Here is a 21,016-nt window from a genome sequence, read left to right on the forward strand (position 1 = left end):
TTGCGTGTATAGATATAATGCTATGTAGAAATGCGTTCAATGATTGTCCCCGTTTAGGATTTAGTCCTCTTCAGGGTTTGTAGTGAATGTAAAATGTTGGCAGCAAAAGCAAACAGTCCGAAAAACACACTGGGGCAAGTGCCGTATCCTGGTGTTTTTTGGATTCCTGAGTTATGCCGGACGGTGGTGTCCAGAAGGCTAAGAAGTCAACAGAGAAGAAAGTTTGATGGATTGTTGTTGGTTCCATAGACATTTACGTGTACTGTCCGTGCTTTGCTCTCGACCAGTCTCCCTAGAAACCATTGTACAACGACAGGCGAACCTGCGTCCCTCGTGGGCGGTCAGGGGGTGGCTTATGAGCGCAGCGTGGACAGTGAGCGTTCGAGTGAAGAAAATAGTTGCGGCTATTTTCTTGGGACGAACAGGTATAATTGTGCAATGAAGTTGGGAAACCGCAAAAAACCAACTTCTCCCTGTTCGGGGTAGGGAAGAGGATATGTTAAAGGTGGGTACGGTAGGCTAACGGGGTAGCCTCGAGGATGTTTCGTACTCTACCGGGAGTTCGTCAATGCATGTTTGCATTAGAGCGGACGGTAAATGAATCTTTTTGTGTTTGGGCTTTCGGTAGAGTACGTGGCCGGAAGATGAACAGGAACATTTGGGAGTTTCTTGTGTGTCGGAGGGGGAAGATGGAAGTTGAGAGGTTACTTATATAATGATAATCCCTCCCACTTAAAAAGGAGTTATCCTCCCACTTAAAAAGGTCTGGAACATTGTTTAAATAAACAAAATGTCAAAAAATTAAGGAAAAATTCGATTTTTTTTATTACAACTTTAAAAGTATTTACTTCCGAGAAAGTTGCACTAAGATAAAAGTTGCGTAATTAAATTTACTACAATGTAGAATTGGTTCAAAATTTTCAAAACTGTCACCCTTGTTGCAAAATAGCAATAATTGCGAAAAAAACCATAACGAAACAAGTATTCGCATTTTACGCTTTTCAACCATTTATGCTACACTTAGGACCTTCATATTTTACCCTGAAAGACTTTATGATATATTAAAACAATACTGTAAATTTAATTAGGATCGATTCAATAGATTTTGCAATCCAGCTTTCGCAAAAAAAATTTATTTTTTCAAAATTTTGCAGGACTGAAAATAAAGTAGATAGCAAGTTGAAATTTTTTTACATATAGAAGAATATAGTACCTTTCATTTGCAATTTGCAAAATTAAAGTCAATTAACTACCACGGCGTCAGGATTTTTTTTTAAATAAACAATAATTTTTGGTGCTACGCGCAGGATAGCGGATAAATTGCTCTGATTGGGCATTCCAATTACCTTTGATAATGATTGATAAATTTTAATTTTTAGTACATTTCGACATAAACAAATTTGTTTATTGCAAAATAAAAACACATACTCTGTCTGTGTTTTGAAATAACACTTTTTTTAGCAAAAACTTTCTTTGTTCATATATTTTAACTTAGTGAATAAAAGTTTATTATTTTTAAACATATGCAATTGTTTAAATAATATTTCACAAATAATAATCAAATTAGTTTGATTTTTGTGGAATTAAAATACTAAAATACAACAAAATATAGAGTAAGAAAATAATATATTATATAAAGATTGGAAGAAATTTTGGTGGAAATCAACTTGTGTGAATCGAACACCGCTTTCCTGCGCGTAGCACCAAAAATTAATGTTTATTTAAAAAAATTCCTGGCGCCGCGGTAGTTATTCGATTTTAATTTTGCAAATTGCAAATGAGAGTTACTGTATTCTTCCATATGTAAAAAAATCAACTTGCTGTCTGCTTTATTTTCAGTCCTGCAACATTTTGAGAAAATGAATTTTTTTTGCGAAAGCTGGATTGCAAAATTTATTTTGCAAAATTTATTAGACCGATCTTAATGAAATTTACAGTCTTGTTTTATTATATCATATAGTTTTTCTTGGTGAAATATGAAGGTCCTAAATGTAGCATAAATGGTTGAAAAACGTAAAATGCGAATACTTGTTTTTTATGTTTTTTTCGCAATTATTGCTATTTTGCAACAAGGGTGACAATTTTTAAAATTTTTAGCTAATACTATATTGTAAGAAATTTAATTACGCAACTTTTATGTTAGTGCAACTTTTCTCGCAAATGAATACTTTTAAAGTTATAATCAAAAAACGAAGAAAAAATCGAATTTTTCCTTAATTTTTTGACATTTTCATTATTTAAACAATGTTCCGGACGTTTTTGAGTGGGAGGATAACTCAATTATTATTATATGAGTTATTTCCAAGCAATTTCTTCAAAAATATGAGTCACCTCTCAAAGTCCTATATATAGATGTGCCCTGGTCTATAAGCGAATGGAATTAGAGATTAATACCAAAAAGACCGAATTCATGATCATCTCCAGAAACTTGGATGCACTCGAAAACTCCACTATAACACTCAATACCGAGTCAATTGAAAGAGTGAGGAAATTTACATACTTGGCTTTTTGAAGACTGGGCATCGGACAGGGAAGTAAAATATCGCATTGAGCAAGCTCGAAAAGCTTTCGTAAAATTCAGGAAAGTACTGATATCAGATTTCAATCTTCAACTGAGACTAAGATTTACTAATTATTAAGTGCTACATATGGTCTGTGTTGCATATAGCGTAGAGGGCTGGACACTCAAAACGAGGGATATAAACATATTAAAAGCTTTCGAAATGTGACTTTATCGCCTTATCCTAAAGATACCATGAACGACGAAAGTCACAAATGTAGATATCCTTAAAAGAATCAAACAAGAACGCCAACATTTTGAAACTATCAAGGAAAGGAAAAGGGCGTATCTGGGCCCAATCATGCGGAATAAAAAATACCAATTCCTCCAACTTATAATCGAGGGTAAAATTGAAGGCAAGAGAGGAATGGGGCGCAAAAAAATGTTCTGGCTCCGAAACATAGCAATGGAGAGGAACTAACGACATAGAATCTCTGATACATATTGCAAGAAACAGAGAGTTGATGGAAAATGTTTCCCTTCAATTTCGTGTGGTTTCATTATCCAGTTCCATTATTATTTGTATTAAACCTTGCTCCCAGATGCTGCAGTGTTGTTTTTTCGATGAAAACGTAAACTTATATATTTTTATGGAAACAATATTAAAATAAGCTGTGTCATTTTTTCTTTGTCAGTTTTTGTTTGAAAACAAACTGAAAAAGCCATTAAAAAATCCAACTTGCCTACTTAAAATTTGTTTGAAGTATGTATTGATCAAAGTATTTCTTTGCCAAATCCGTTCTCTAAAATGATTGGCTATCGATAAATGCGGTCGAGATGGCCTATTCGCGTTTTCCAGATACTGGAGAGTGGATATTAATTTTGGCTTGCAGCGGTTATCTGCACATCATGGCTATTTGCTTATAATATAGACACAGACAACATACATCAAGTTCCTGCCGCGGAGAACTGCACAGTGTTCATGTTAACAATGGTTAAGTGTGCGAGCATCCAATTTTAGATATCGGACTATAGCGCATCTCAGGAGGAACCCGATGGAAAGAACATGTTAAAGAGCTTTTATATGTTTGCTAGATAGTCAAGTAGAGAACCAAACAGAGTAAGACACAAAGTAAATGGAGGTGATCCTACCAACATTAGACGAAGTTTGTGAAAGTATACAGAAGCTGAAGAACAAATCCAGCAAAATACTGAAACAGAGACAAAATGGTTATTAATAAAGACAGAAATAGATAAATGTCAAAAAGAAATTCTTACACCAACCAGATACAAAAAGAAACAATGGATGACGGAGGAAATCTTAGATTTAATTGAAGAAAGACGTCAGCATAAAAACAAAGATAATCAGATGTACAAAAATGTGGATAAACAAATAAAATCCAAAATTAAACAGGCTAAAGAACAGTGGTTAAAAGAATAATGCGCAGAAATAGAAGAACACCAGAAAAGATATGATAATTTTAACACACATAAAAAAATTAAGGAATTAACGCAGATCAGCAGAAAAAGAAAACCGGGAATACTAAAAGATACAGATGGGAAACTTATGTTGAGTACTAACGAAAAATTAAAGAGATGGACAGAATACATAAATGAATTGTTCAAAGACAATAGAACAGAGCAGATGGAAGTCGAAGTAGAAGATGATACGGTTTTGAAGATATTAAAAGAAGAAATTAAATCGGCATTAAAAAACAGCAAAAATGGTAAAGCAGTAGGTCCAGACCAAATCCCAGTAGAAAGCTTAAAATGTATAAATGATGAAACCTTAGACATTATCGTAGACTTGTTTAACACAGTGTACAAAACAGGAAACATACCAAAACAATGGTTACTCTCAACCTTTTGTGCTATCCCTAAAAATACAAACGCTAAAGATTGCAGTGAATACAGAACAATATCATTAATAATCACATTCTCAAATTATTCTTGAAAATAATACATGGTCGTATAAACAAAAAACTAGAAGAAGGAATAGATGATAGTCAGTTTGGGTTCAGAAACGGACTAGGAACCAGAGAGGCGTTATTTGCTTTTAATGTGTTAGCTCAAAGATGCATGGACATGAATGTGGATGTGCATGTTTGTTACGTTGATTTTGAGAAGGCTTTTGACAAAGTAAGACATGCAAAATTAGTCCAAATTCTAAAGACAAAAAACATAGACAAAAGGGACTTACGAATAATAACAAACCTTTACTGGAATCAAAGAGCACAAATTGTAATAGATAACGAACCCAGTCCAGAAATTGAAATCAGGAGAGGAGTTCGGCAGGGATGTATTATGTCTCCATTACTCTTTAATGCATATAGTGAAGCCATTTTTGAAGAAGCATTGCTATCTCAAAGTGAAGGAATAATAATTAACGGAAGATCTATTAACAACATAAGATATGCAGATGACACCGTAATTATAGCAAGCTCTACTGAACAACTCCAACTACTACTGAACAAAACAAACAATTTCTGTAAAGAATATGGACTAAAAATGAATATAAAAAAGACCAAATACATGATAATAACTAAGAAAACAAACATACAAACAAGCATACATTTGGGAAATGTACCGATAGAAAGGGTTGATAAATACAAATACCTAAGAACCTGGATTTCAGAGAAAAATGATCAAACAACAGAAATAAGGACCAGGATAGAAATAGCAAGAAATGCGTTTGTAAAAATGAAAACAGTTCTCTGCAACAAAGACCTTAGCTTAGAACTGAGAGCAAGAGCTTTGAGATGCTACGTGTTCTCGATACTACAATATGGACTTGAAACCTGGACATTAAAGCAAGAACACATAAATAAGCTACAGTCATTTGAAATGTGGTGTTACAGAAGAATGCTTAGAATAGCATGGACACAGAGGAAAACGAACACGGAAGTACTGCGAGAAATGGGTAAAGAATGCGAAATAATAAACACAATAAAAATAAGAAAGTTACAATATCTGGGACACGTAATGAGGGGACCGCGATATGAAATGCTAAGACTGATAATACAGGGAAAGATAAAAGGCGGAAGGAGTATAGGAAGAAGGAGAGTGTCTTGGTTAAAGAATTTAAGGGACTGGTTTAGATGCAGTTCTATAGAACTCTTTAGAGCAGCGGTGGATAGAGTAAAGATAGTGATGATGATATCCAACCTCCGATTAGGAGACGGCACTTGAAGAAGAAGACAGAAGCTGAAAACAGCAAGGCTCCCGGTTGCGATGGAATAACAACGGTACTGATTGAAAAGTGTGTAATTAAACTCGCAGAAACCATATAAGACCTAATTTTGGAAATATAGAAGAAAGAAGAGAATACTGAGAATTGGTCATAGGCAATATTGGTTCCGCTGTACAAGAAAGGAATCGTAACTTCCGTGGCGTATTCCTGCTGTGCGAGTTATAATATGCTCAATGCTGAAGAGAATGTGTATAGATACATATCAGTGTTGATTCGGAAAAGAAAGAGGAAGTACGGATCAAATGTTTAACATTTGATAAGTATTAGATAAAAGATGGAAGTACAATAAAGACGCATATAACTTATCCGTAGTCTTCAAACAAACCCATGATGGCTTGGAGAGGACAAATTATAACCTTGTTATGGAATGGGTAATACGTAAACAGTACTTTACAAAGTACACGTACGGTTATAAAGTACAAGTAAAAACTGTTGGCGTATACTAATCACATAAATATATTGAAGAGAAATAGTGGGAACTACTGGGAACATAGAAGCAAAATACAACGAGCTCAAGACAGCAGCTAGATAGGTTGCACTATCCACAAGTGTTCAAAAGACAAGTTTCTTAAAGTCTCACGGAGAAACAAGGCCAGTCGATCCAAAAATCTAAAATAAGTTGATAATGAGACTTTCAAAAATGTCAAGGAATTTAAATAGCTGGTTAAAACAATCAACGATACTAATGATATTAGCGAGAAGAACGAAATACTTAAATTCTGGTTCTTGTCCTGAAAGCACCATAAGACTAGTTGTGCTATATAGATGTGAAACGTGACGTATGACTCTAAGAGATCAAGAACGTCTTACAGCCTTTGAAAACAAAACCCGCAAATCCATCTTAAGTCCTTGTCAAGACCAGCAAGGCAGCTAGATAGTTTACAGTAATCAGAAAATAGAAACACTCGCTGGACAGGCTTTGCTAATAAGTATTGCCAGGCAGGTCCCCCAGATTAGCCTGGATAGGTCATGTACTAAGAAATAATGATAATGGAGATACGAAAACCACCTTTACGGCACAACCTATAGGAAGGCGCACTCAGGTCGTCCCCTACAGAGATTGAAACACAATGTGAAGAGAGACTTGAAATAGATAAATGTTAATACACCTCTCGAAAGGGAACATCCATAAACTAGGTCATTGAAAAGGGGGAGGGGGACTTTGCTTATTACGACGATATACGACAGAGGGGAGGGGGCCATGAGTGTACATCCGACGTCGTTTGAAGTTCACGAATATAAAAAATTTATCATTTCATTTTGTTTTTATCACTCACAGCCTTAATAATATTGCTATCAGTTTTATACAGACTAACAAACAATAAAACATTGTTCTATGTCTTTACAGAAACGCTTCTTTTCAGAACAACGTCTGGAAGCAATAAATATTAAACTGTTCACTTATTTACTAAATACTCTTTGTAAAACAATTCTACAAGAATGAATAGAAATAAAATATTCTATTATATTTAGTTAGTAGGTACATTGTATCCATTTATACGTAATAAAAGAAATGGCATTGGAATCAAAATAAAATAAATATTAAATATGATGCAGTTAAGAAAGCATAGGAACTCCGATAAAAGTGTTGTCTTTTGTCCCTATAAAGCTAATTATTAGCTGTACAGTGAATTGAGAGAAAAAGTACGCGGATATTAATGAGCTACATAGTAATACTGATTTGGATACATTCGTAAATAAACTTGGAGAGCTAACTTTAAAAAATCCAGAAATAACATCGAATTTTAAAAAAATCTCTAAAAAGGGGGTCATGAGTTGCAATTGCGACGTCGGTATGAGGGGGTCAACTGTAAACGACGCTTTACGACAGAAGGGGGGGGGGGTATTAAAAACTCCAAAATTTTTACGACGTACCTAGTTTAAGGATGTTCCCAAACAGCAATACTGGAGATATATATATATATATATATATATATATATATATATATATATATCAAGGCATTGTGAAGGAGGTCAAAACTCTCAAAGGGCTAGTTGGCCATCGAGAGAAAGAAACAAAGTCGTTCATAATAAAGCACTTTTTCTTTACTAGATATTTTTTGGTGTGCGTAACATGTCCAAAAATGTTTCTCCTCATTTTCGTGTGGTTTCATTAGCCAGTTCCATTATTATTTGTATTAAACATTGCCTCCAAATGCTGCAATATTGTTTTTTCGATGAAAACGTAAACGTGTATATTTTTATGAAAACAATATTAAAATAAGCTGCCTCATTTTTTCTTTGTCAGTTTTTGTTTGAAAACAAACTGAAAAAGCCATTAAAAAATCCATCTCGCCTACTTAAAATCTGTTTGAAGTGTTGATCAAAGTATTTCTTTACCAAATCCGTTCTCTCAAATGATTGGCTATCGATAAATGCGGTCGAGATGGCCTATTCGCGTTTTCTAGATACTGGAGAGTGGATATTAATTTTGGCTTGCAGCGGTTATCTGCATATCATGGCTATTTGCTTATAATTTACGAATATAGACACAGACAACATACATCAAGTTCCTGCCGCGGATAACTGCACAGTGTTCATGTTAACAGTGGTTAAGTGTGCGAGCATCCAATTTTAGATATCGGACCATAGGGCATCTCAGATGGAGCGATGGAAAGAACATTTCGAAGAGCTTTTTAAAGTTCCTAGATAGTCCAAAAATATAGAACCAAACAGAGTACGAAACGGAGGAAGTAGATTTGATGCCACCAACATAATATTATATACACCCCCTGAGGCACGTTATCTGGAGTTTCGGGGGTTTTTGGTACTAAATTGATGCAAACAGATTACTCGGGGATTTTTGGGATCTCTAAACACCAATACGTCATCAAAATCGAAACCGGAGCACCTGGTGCATAGGGGCACTATTGGGGGCACGTCATTTTCTGGAGTTTGGAGGGTTTTCGGCACTAAATTGATGTAAACAGATTACTTGGGGGTTTTGGGGTTGCTGAACACTAATATGACATCATAACCGACCATGCAACTAGTGCCCTAGGTGACCACTATGCACGTCATTTTCCTGGAATACCGAGATTAACTAGATGCAAGTAGAGCACTTGGGAGTATAAAAAAATAGCAAAATATGTCCCAGTAATCTGTTTTTTAGAGCAATCCCATTAATTTAGAGCCGAAACCCCTCGAAACTCCAGAAGATGACGCGTCTCAGTTATAACTAGAGATCGCAATTGGACCCAGCATCCAGCAATCCAGCTAGATGCAGCGTTTTTATTTACATGCTGGGTCCAGCAAACCGTGCTGAATCCAGCAGCGAGGATACGCAAACGCGTGAAATTCGAAATAGGTTACTTCATGTCTTTAGTAGCCTCTATTTTCGTTGAGATTCGACGAGTGGACCTCCCAAAAAATCACAGATACCTAAATCTCAATTTGCACAATGCAGAACATTTAATCTAGGTTTGATTAGAATTCACGGCTCGTGCATAGCCGGACACTGCATGGAATTAGTGACAGAACGGTTGAAAATTTTTGGTTGAATGATTGAATCCGACACCATTGGTATCACAACTGACGGCGCAGCTGTTGTAGTGAAAGTTGGAATGGAATTCAGTTGGCTGTAGTATACATGCTCTACAACAAGAAACCTCAAAGAGAAGTAGAACAAACAGCAATAGATGACAGTGTTCATAGGCGTAACCAGGGGGGGGTTTTGGGGGTTGTAACCCCCCCCCATTGGGATGTACTTTCAGCTCTATACGCTTAACATCATATCCCTCAGATATTTCCAGTAGTTGTAACCCCCCCCTTTCAGGTAGATGTAACCCCCCCCTTAGGATCATCCTGGTTACGCCTATGACAGTGTTGAATATAAAGACGAAAATGAAGATATGCAGAGATGAATGAAGGAACAATCGAACCAACATCAATGAGCCCTGTGGAATTGATTCATCGTTACAGCCATCTGCCCATGAAAATACAAAAGTTGTTAAAACGTTTAAAAAATCATATACCAAAGACGATATGCTCTTGCAAAAATATGTCAAAGAAGAGAAAGGCAAATAATTACGTTTGATTCTTGCAAGGGCGGATCCAGGACCCATTTTCGGGAGGGGCCATGAACTTTTTTTGGGGAAGGATATCAGGGGGTCTGGACATAATTTTTAAAAATTAAGGTTACAATGGTGAGTTTTAGGCAATTTTTATACACTATTGAGTGCCGTAAAGGCATTCAAAAATTATCCTTATTAAAGTATTATTAAAGCCAGTACCAATTTCTACACATTTCTTCGGATCCAAGTGCAGTTCTTTCAACAAGTTTAATACTACTTTTCCCAATGCTTCCCCTGTCAGACGTTCTTTCGCTCTTTCTTCACCACAACATGTTATCAATTGATTTTGACTAGGCTGCTAATTTTGATTTGAAATTCTTAATTAATTAATGCGATTTGAAACCTTAACAAACAATTCCCCTCATTGCTAGATCTAGCATCTTCGTCCAGAAGCAGAAGGCCAACATCACGATGGCCTCTTAGAGAAATATTTTGTCGACCTAAGAAAACTATATAGACTTTACTATTGGTCGTAGTCTTTCTCTATTTTCTTGTATCTATTTAGACCTCTGAGAGTCTATCTGTTTAATGACTGACTTTTGCGAGTACGATCACTTTATAGAAAATCCAGGCCACCTGAAAGCACTCCTTGTGGTATAATGTTTTTTCATGGGTTTGTATGGCTCCGTCTTTGCTCATGAGTTTGGCGAAAGATGTTAAAGGTTTCGTGACAAGGCTTTGGGCTGTCATTGTCATCCCTTTATTGTGACCATATTTTTTATTAGAAAAATAAAATGCAATACTTGCAAAACTTTGAATGTGCAAAAGAACTAACCAACTCTTTTGTTCTAAGTGCTGATGACAAAAGTAACGCTTCATTTCTTTTTTATTCTTTGTCTGTACAGAATATGAAAATTGATACGGCTTTGATGGTTGCCAAGGTCGTTCTAACAATTGGTACTTTGTAAAATTATCAACATTTTAATTTACAAAACATCATATTTTATGTCATTCTTGTAGCTTCTGTTACTGGTTTTGTTCAATTCTAGTCCAGAAGACATATTTTATCCCCTGTTTTGTACATAATATATATGTAGTTGAAACTAAAAACTTCTATTTTTCTAAATTCTCGGAGGGGGCCGTGGCCCCCATGGCCCCCTCCCTGGATCCGCTCTTGGATTCTTGACGCCCGCACCAGTTGGAACAGTTTGCTCAGTACTCTGGAACCTTACAGCCTAAAGTTTACATCGATAAAGCGTTGATAGACATTGATTATGCGATAAAATTCTCTGCTGGCGAGTGGTCAATAATCAATGAGTTGATCGCCACTCTTCAACAGGTGAAACTGGCTGTAGACGTAGAAGCTCTTTGCAGAAGAGGGTCCACTTTGATAACGGCCGACGTAATTATGAAATTTGTCTTAGACGTTATTTGGCCATCGAAAGAAAGAAACAAAGTCGCTCATAATAAACAGTTTGTCTTTACTAGATATTTTTTAGTAAGCGTAAGGTGTCAAAAAATATTTCTCCTCATTTTCGTGTGGTTTCATTAGCCAGTTCATTAACCATTATTATTTGTATTAAACTTTGCCTCCAGATGCTGCAATATTGTTTTTTTCGATGAAAACGTAAACGTGTATATTTTTATGAAAACAATATTAAAATAAGCTGCCTCATTTTTTCTTTGTCAGTTTTTGTTTGAAAACAAACTGAAAAAGCCATTAAAAAATCCATCTCGCCTACTTAAAATCTGTTTGAAGTGTTGATCAAAGTATTTCTTTGCCAAATCCGTTCTCTCAAATGATTGGCTATCGATAAATGCGGTTGAGATGGCCTATTCGCGTTTTCTAGATACTGGAGAGTGGATATTAATTTTGGCTTGCAGCGGTTATCTGCATATCATGGCTATTTGCTTATAATTTACGAATATAGACACAGACAACATACATCAAGTTCCTGCTGCGGACAACTGCACAGTGTTCATGTTAACAGTGGTTAAGTGTGCGAGCATCCAATTTTAGATATCGGACTATAGCGCATCTCAGGTATGGCGAACTTTTATATTATTGTAGCATATATATCACTAGCTATTGTGTTGGAGAAAAAATAAATTGGGATAATGTGGCATTATGATAACGTGACGTCAAGTTTTCCGTCGATCTTGGGTGCCAAATTCGCGAAAATTCCTGTCGGATTCAATTGTTATTTTTAGCTCGACCATAAGTCTACGAATGTTTGGTTAATTGTTTAAGATTTGTTAACTACTAACACATGAGTGAAATAATGGCTTAATTTTTTTTACTCTGCTACACTTAATCTCTTTTAAACATATGGTTTACTTTATTTTATTGACATAATACTAAATTTCCTGGAGTTCGCAAATTAATGTGTTGTATGCAAAATATTTTAGCCCGTGTGAATACCTAGACCTAATTTTAACTCTAGACGTCAGAGATACGTTTCAGTTTTTCTTTTAAATTTTGCTGTTTGGTTGCATATAAACATACACAGTGAATGGTAATATCTCCCCATCTTCTTAATTTCTTGATAGAACGACCTCACCTCACCTTTTTGTTTTTGAATTTTCCGTCTATCTCTTTTAATTTCAACTCATTATATTATTACTTTTTCTTTCTCTACAGATCTTTCAGTTTCCTCGAATTATTCTGTATTCTTGTTTTTTACACTCTCTATTATATGCTAATAATTGTTGTCTGATTTTCTTCTTTTCCTCTGCATGACACTCTTCATCAAACCAATCTTTGTTTGTACTATTCTTGAAGTTGCACTTAACTACTTTTTCTCTAGCTTCACCTACAGCAGATTTAATTTGTTCCCAGGCTTGCTCTGTTTGTAAATTTTTGTTACATTGTTGGAGAATTTCATTTAGTTCTTTAGTATTTATTTTTTACTTCTACTTCCTTAAGTTTTTCAATATTGTACTTTCTCTTCATTTTATTTTTCGTTTTCACTTTCTCTTTTTGGCTCCTCCCACATGTGACTTTAACGAGGTAATGGTCCGAATCCTCTCATACTTCTTAAATTTTGAATGATATGTATGTATTTACTTTCAATCATAACATGATCTATCTGATTCACTGTTTTCCCTCTGGGAAGACCCACGTACCTTTGTATGTCTCTTTCCATTCTAGTTGTGTGCTTCTGACCACCATGTTTTTCTCCATCGCAAATCCAATAAGTATTTGACCATTATCGTTTGATACTTTTGGTTTACTGTGATTATCAGTTACTGCAGAATACAGAGATTCTGTTTCCAGTTTAGCATTACAATCCCCCATTATTATTTTCATATCACGTTTAGATAGGCGTTCGTATTCGTCATTCAGCTATTCCTAGTAAAGATCTTTTATTTCGTCGTCCTTGTCTATGACAGAGTTGAAAGCTACCACTTTGTCTTTGATAAATTTAGCTACCAAAAACCAGTTCCGAGCTTTCTCCATTTTCCTCCACCTTTAAAGAGCACCATACCTTCTGATTCAGTTATTTCCAATCCTAATTGTTTGGTCTCTTGCAGAGCCATTAAATCGATTTTATACTTCCTTGCCTCATTGACTACTTCCTTTATCGCACCATCATAAAAGGCAAAAGGTTCCTCTAACATTCCTTGTTGCTAACTCTATATTGTCCTTCTTCAGCGTTTTTCTTTTGTTCCTGTCTTGTTTTATTTTATGTGCATAGTTCGTAATTTTTTTCTTCGCATTGATCGTCGCCTTTGGTTTCCTTTTCCTGCTGGTGCTTTGGTATCTACCACCAACGTTTGTATCATACCGTCCCAGAGCCTTATTTCAAGATCAGAATATATTTTCGTATACCCTACTTTAACTTTTCTTCCTTATTTTCTTAGTTCTTGCGATTTCTGTGTGACATATTTCTGTACAGTTCTATCGTTCTTTGATAGGTCATGGTTGATATAAACTAGACCTTATCTTTGATTGCTCAATTTACTTTTGGGTTTTTTTGGATCTTGGGCGCAAAATTCGCAAAAACTCCTGTCGGATTCAAGTGTTATTTTTAGCTCGACCATAAGTCTACGAATGTTTGGTTAATTGTTTAAGATTTGTTAAGTACTAACACATGAGTGAAATAATGGTTTAATTTTTTTCGGTTTCTTCTTCTTATGGTGCCTATCCGTTACGGATGTTGGACACTAACATGGCTATTCTGACTTTGTTGACTGCTGCCCTGAAAAGTCCGGTAGTGGTTAAGTTAAACCATTTTCGCAGGTTATGCAGCCAGGATATTCTTCTTCGTCCTGGACCTCTTTTCCCATGAACTTTACCTTGAAGTATGGTCCGAAGTAGGTCATATCGTTGTTCATTGCGCATTACATGGCCCAGGTATTCCAGTTTGCGACGTTTTATGGTTACGACTAGTTCGCGCTCTTTACCCATTCTATGTAGAACTTCTTCGTTGGTAACTCTGTCTATCCAGGAAATCCTCAAAATGCGTCTATAGCACCACATCTCAAATGCTTCGAGTCTCTTCAGTGATGCTTCAGTTAAGGTCCATGACTCCACGCCATATAAAAGAACGGATAATACGTAGCACTTTAGTAAACGAATTTTTATTTCCAATTTTATATCGTGTCTTTTTCGGTCTGCTACATTTAATCTCCTTTAAACATATGGTTTACTTTATTTTATTGACATAATACCTACTCAATTTCCTGGAGTTCGCAAATAAATGTGTTGTATGCAAAATATTTTAGCCCGTGTAAATACCTAGACCTAATTTTAACTCTAGACGTCAGAGATACGTTTCAGTTTTTCTTTTTTCGCTATTTGGTTGCATACAAACATACACATATATTGTTTATTTATACGCACAACAGGTCGTTAAGACCTAGAGCATTTTTATAAAACAGAATCATAAGATTAACTAATTACAATTATTTTGTACAAAATTCAAACTTAAGTAACTATATACAAAATTCTTAACTACTCTGAAGGACCTGATGAACAATATTTCTGCATTCACTTCTATTTTGTGCTTTTCTTTCCCAGTCACTCACCTTTACGTGCTTAAGGTATTTCTTCTCTTTATTAATCCACCTCGTTCTATGTCTACCTCTTCTTTTGGGACCGTTTAGTTTTCTGGCCATAACAAGTTTAGGCATTCTGTTCGCTGCCATTCTTTCTACAGGTCCGAACCATCTGATCATTTGAACTTGACGAACCTGGTGATAGTAGGTTCTTTGTACAAAGTCATTAATTAGTTGTTGGTGCTTCTCTCACACCCGTCTTCTGTCTTCCTTACTTAAAATAGGCGTTTCAATATTTTCCTTTTCCATTCAGAGTATCCTCTTTCTTCTTATTTAATGACCATGCTTCGCAGGCATATGTTACTGTGGGTCTAATTATTGTTTTGTGTAGTCGAAATTTGTCTTGTCTAGAAACGCATTTTGAATATCAAAAATGAATAACCATTTTCAATTTCGTTGCAAAACGAAAATACAGCCGCATCATATTCTAGTCCAATCAGAGAGTGCAGCAAGCACCTCTACCGGTTTCGAAACTTATTATCTGTCATCAGGAGGCACATATGCTGCTCTCCCTGATCCAACCAAAAAAAAAAACGACGTGCAGTCACAGATTGCAACGAACGAAATGGCATAGATGCCCAAGCGGCAACTGCTAGCAAAAGACTAAGTTTTCAATCTACTGGCATAAAAAACAACATAATGTTACTCTACATGCCACCAGACTGAAAACAATGGGAACCTTCTCTGGTTACACCTCCGAGGCTTCTACAATTTGCAAGCCATAACGGATGCTGAGACTAAGGAAGATGAGGGAATTTTACAATTTATAATTCACGTCCCATCTGCTCAGCGCGGTAAAGTTCCAACGAGAATGGTTCCCTTCGTACTCGATGTAAATCAAAACTGAATAACCATTTTCAATTTTGTTGCGAAACGAAAATACAGCCGCATCATATTCTAGTCCAATCAGAGAGTGCAGTAGTACAGCAAGCACCTCTACCGGTTTCGAAACTTATTAGTCTCTCATCAGAAGGCGCATATGCTGCTCTCTCTGATCCAACCAAAACAAACCCCGACGTGCAGTCCCGGATTGCAACGAACGAAATGGCATAGATGCCCAAGCGGCAACTGCTAGCAAAAGACTAAGTTTTCAATCTAATGGCATATAAAACAACATAATGTTACTCTACATCCCACCAGACTGAAAACAATCAGGGAGAGCAGAATATGTGCCTCCTGATGAGAGACTAATAAGTTTCGAAACCGGTAGAGGCGCTTACATATTTATAAACCTATGTCCGCAAGTGCTTCATTTCCGAGATAGGGGGTGTTGAAATTTTTCTTACAAACTGACGATTTATTAATTGCTTTAAAACTGGTTGAGATATGCAAATGAAATTTGGTGGGTTTTAAGACGTAGTTATTGTACAATTTTTGACATACAAGTAAGAATTTAATATTCACCATTGGCGGGCATACGGGTAATATGAACCGTAATGTTACCCGTATGCGGGCCAATGGTGAATATTAAATACTTAATAAAGTGGTTACATAAATGTTAAAAGGACAATAAATACATTTTAGTTCATTCTCAAGTAAAAGGGTCTTCATATATGTGAAGATATCTGTTGTGTGCTTAATGATTTTTTTAATAAATCACATATATTTTGAACAAAAAGAAAATAGAACTTTTAAATACACAATATAGGTAGGTATATACACTCATCGGCACGAAATTCCGCCACCCAAAATTTTTGATTAAGTTTGACAATTTATAACTTAATTATTTGTGCTCCGATTTTCAAGATTCTTGCATCAGTTTGTAGGTACGTGTACTGATATCGTTCGTTATTATTCCGGTAACAAAAAAGTTTTGCTAGGGTGGCATTCTAGGGGGCTGAATGGAAGCATTGTATTTTCTGCTAACTTAAAAAATTCTATGGAAAAATTGAAAAGCTGATTTTGTTTCATAGTCCTTTCGTATTATCCCGGAGGAATCACTAAGATTTTGTTTTTGGAATTATCTGAATATCTCTTTTGTTGTGAGAGCTGCACAATTTTTTGTAAATATAAACACACTGATTGACTTTTCTTCTTCTTCTCGTTGTCCTTATGCCCTATAAGAGCGTCGGACTTTGGTATCACCTATCCATCTTTTACCCATTTCTTCCACGCCTTCCGGTCTCCTGCCATTTCCTTCATCTGTTGCACTGTTTTCCCTCTATTTGTCCCGATTTTCTCGATTTGTTCCATCCACCCCTTTCTAGGTCTGCCCCTTCTTCTTTTCCCCTGTCTTTTGGCATCTGTCACCTTCTTTACTAGTCTGTTCTCGTTCATCCTAGTTATATGTCCAAACCAATTTAGTTTTCTTTTTTCAATTTTTTTCTCTATTGGTTCCTGACTTAGCACGTTTCTGATGTTTTCGTTCCTTTCTCTGTCCATCTTCGTCTTTCCAGCTATTTTTCTCAGCTGCTTCATTTCTGCTGCATTTATGGCACTTTCATGTCTTTTATTTGTGACCCATGTCTCGCTTGCATATAGAAGAGTTGGTACTGTGATTGTATTATATACATGCATTTTTGTTTCCTAGCGGATTTCCCTTTTTCCCAGTATCGTATTAATAATGGCATAGTATATTTTCGTAGCTATCTTTGTCCTATTTGCAATTTCTAGGTCTAGCTTTCCTTCATTCGATATTATCGTGCCCAGGTACTCGTAGGCCGTCACCCTCTCCAATTCTTGTCCTTTACAGAGCACTCGTGTTTCGCCTTCAATTTCCTGCTCCTGCTGACCTATGTTCATCGTCTTGCATTTGCTGATGTTTATTTATAATTTCATTTTCTCTATTTCCTCAGTCCATATATCAATTAATCGCTGCATCTTTCTCGGGTTGTCTGCTAGGAGAACGACGTCGTCAGCATACAGTAATCCTTCTATCATAACTGGTGTTAGGTGCGTGTAGCCTATTATTGTTTTTAAGTGGTTTGTTCTTCTTTTTACATTTTTAAATAATTTGTCCATAATTATGACGAATAGGAGTGGGCTTAGGCTATCTCCCTGTTTTATCCCCTTGTTCATCATAAATTCTAGTGAGCTGCTACCTCCCATTTGCACTTTTCCCACCACTCTGCTGTACGTACTTTTAATTATCTCTAATAGTTTTCTCGGTATTCCCAGCTCCTCTACAGTATTCCACACTACTTTCCGGTCTACTGAGTCGAACGCTGCTTTAAGGTCTATGAAGGTCATATATATGTTTGTTCCCCGATCATTATTTTTTTCCATTATATTTCGTAATATGCTTATGTTGTCAACTGTTTGCCTTTTGGCTCTGAATCCTGTTTGTTCGTCTTCCAGTTTTTCTTCTACCTCTGTTCTTAATCTTCTTTCTATTATTCTAGTATAGAGCTTGAACACTACTGATGAGAGGCATATATCTCTATAGTTTCCACAGGTGGATTCTTCTCCTTTCTTGTGAATTGGGATCAGTAAGTTTTCTTCCCACTCTCTCGGCATTTTGTTTGTTCTCCATTCTTCTCTCATTATTTCCAGCAACCACTTCTTTCCTTCTTTCCCTATCCATGTTATCGTTTCGGGGTCAATTTTATCTGCTCCGCTCGCTTTTCCTATTTTTATTCTGCTTATCGCTTCTTCCATTTCTTCTGTACTTATTTCTTCCATTTGGTTTTCGTCTGCTGCTGTCTGTTCTATGGTTCCCTCTGTCTCTATTTCTTCACTTTCCTCGCCCATATATTTCTCTTCATAATACTCTCTCCACACCTCTAGTATCTCTGTTGTATTTGTCTTTAGTTTGTTGTGTTTGTCTTTTACTCCTCTGAGTTCTTTTCTTTTCTTTCCTCTTAGACTCCTTACTTTATTCCAGAAGCATCTGTTGTTATCTCTGTAATTTTGGTTTAGTGATTCACCGAACTTCTTCCAACTCTCTTTTTTTTTCTTACTAGTTCTTTCACTATGCTTCTGTGTTTTTGGTATTCTTTTTTATCTTGTTCCTCTCTTGTACTATTGTATTTTTTCCATGCCTTTTTCTTTTTCCTCACTTCTTCCTGTATATCTGCATTCCACCATTCCGTGTTTTTGTTTAATTTTCTGACTGTTAGATTTCCGCATATCTCTTGTGACATTCTTCATTATTACTTCTTTAAATTTTTTCCATTTTTCCTCCATATCCATTTCTATTTTCTTTCTCTCCTCCATTTTGAACTCATTATCAGTTTCTTCTTGATATCTCCTTTTCTTTTGTTCATCTTTTAGCTTTTTTATTGCTATTCTGCTGTATTCTATCTGTTCTTGGTGTACCGGTTTTCGCCATGTCATCTCTGCCATTACCAGTCTGTGATGAGTTCCGATCTCTGCTCTCTGTTCTGTCCAGACTTGTTTTATATTTTGTTTCATTTCTTGCGTGTAGACTACATAATCTATTATACTTTTTGCATCTCTGCCTTCTGCTACAAATGTATACTTATCTTGTAATACTTGCTGTGTAAATGAGTTTCCTATTAATAGGTCGTTTGTCTGGCAGAATCTGATCATTTTAATTCCGTTTCTGTTTAGTATCTCTTCACCATGTCTTCCCATGCAACCAAGTCCTTTGTTTTCATCTTTCCCTATCCTTGCGTTCCAATCACCCATTATTACTATTCTTTCACATTTTTCTCTTATCTCATCTAGGGTATTCTGTAGTTCATTGTAGAAAGCTTCCATTTTTTCTTCTTCTGTTCCTTCTGTTGGTGCATATATTTGCACTATGTACCATTCCTCTTCCATTTCTATTTTTATGTACATTATTCTCGACGATATCGGTTTGAAATCTGATATTCTTTTTTCTATTATCTCTGTGACTACTATGCCTACTCCTTCTTTTGCTCTAAGTTCTTTGTCTACCCCGGAGTAATACATCGTGTAATTTTATATATTTTCTTTTCCTCTTCCACATTTCTTTGTTTCGCTTATACCTATTATTTGCATTTTAAATTCTTCCATTTCTTGCACTAATTCGCATTCCTTTCCTCTAAGTGATGTTAAATTCCATGTACCAATTTTCAAATTGTTATTTTCGTTTATTCTGGTCTTTGCGTCTTGTCCTTGTTTCATTTCCATGTCAATCGTGCTAGCTGTTTTTTCAAAGTCCTTTTTCTTTTGTCCATGTTCTTGTTGATTTTCCTTTCCTTCTATATGTTTTTCTTTATCCAAATTCCATTCCGTTGTCTTTGCGTTGTCGTCATCATCTTTACTATCCCTTGTTTGTTGTTTCCTTAGTTTTTTGGAACAGATTTCTCTATTTTTTCGTTTACTCTATTCCATCTCCACTCCTCCCCATTTATTGTAACTTTATTGTAGCCTATTTTTACTTCTTTTCCCTTTTCTTTTTCGTCTTTAGCTAGTTCTCGGAGCTGTTTTTGTATTTTCCTCTCTTGTTTCGTCATGTCGTTGTTTAGGAAGATTTTTTGATTTCTTATGTTTTTTAGTTTATATTTGTTTTCCATGACTGTTTGCTTGTCTTCACAATTATATAGTTGGATGAGATAGTGGGATTCTCCTATTTTTATTACAGTTCTGATGTTTATTTCTAGCTGTAGATTGATTTGTAAAAAGTTCTCCATGGCTATTTTGAGGTCTGTTTGATTTTTTGTATCAATATTCAGGCCGCTTACAACAATATTATTTTTCCTTTTTTCTTTTTCTATCCATTCCATATTCTGTTTTATTTGTGTTAATTCTGCTTTTATATCTTCATTTTCTTTTCTGAGTTCCTCGTTCTCTTCTTTTAACTTTTTCATTTCCATTGCATATGATTTTTGGTCTTCTCTTATTAATTTCATCTCATCTTTTATTTCTGCTTTCATCTCTTGCATCAGATATAGTATTTTCTCGAGTTTTTCATCGCTTGTTTTGGTGGGTGTTTGATGCGTTTTCTTACTGTTTTGAAATATCTCGAAGTTTTCAGCCGGTCTTTTCTTGTTCTGATCATCTGGATAGTCGTCTGAGCTCATGGTTTTTTCGAGAAATCCCTTGCAGATCTTGGGCAATATTGGGCGTCTCAGGGAAAACCAGCCGAGAAGCTACTCAGTCCACCCCCCCGACCAGTCACCTAAGCTACCCTTCTATATACCCGTCTCTACTCCCTTCGTTTAGCAAATTTTATTATCTTTCGTGAAAAATATTTGTTTTTATTTCGGTTAAACTTTTCTGATGCCGCCTCTGTCTTCTACAATTAAATTTAAATTTTCAACT

At 35.8% G+C, this 21,016-nt stretch overlaps 1 protein-coding gene across 5 annotated transcripts in view; it reads left to right on the top strand.

Moving 5' to 3' along the window:
- LOC114339129 (uncharacterized) overlaps positions 1-21,016 on the top strand; it is a 163,746-nt gene that overhangs the window by 59,140 nt on the left and 83,590 nt on the right. Inside the window, exon 1 of one of the 5 annotated variants that reach the window (XM_050654903.1) lies at positions 11,621-11,807. The exons of the other annotated variants lie outside the window; for them this stretch is intronic. The gene's annotated coding sequence lies outside the window, so the exon portion shown is untranslated. Of the gene's footprint in view, positions 1-11,620; positions 11,808-21,016 lie in introns of those variants that run through there. 5 annotated transcript variants of the gene reach the window in all.

The sequence above is a fragment of the Diabrotica virgifera genome, chromosome 6 (genome assembly GCF_917563875.1).
Source record: "Diabrotica virgifera virgifera chromosome 6, PGI_DIABVI_V3a".
Lineage (NCBI taxonomy): Eukaryota > Metazoa > Arthropoda > Insecta > Coleoptera > Chrysomelidae > Diabrotica > Diabrotica virgifera.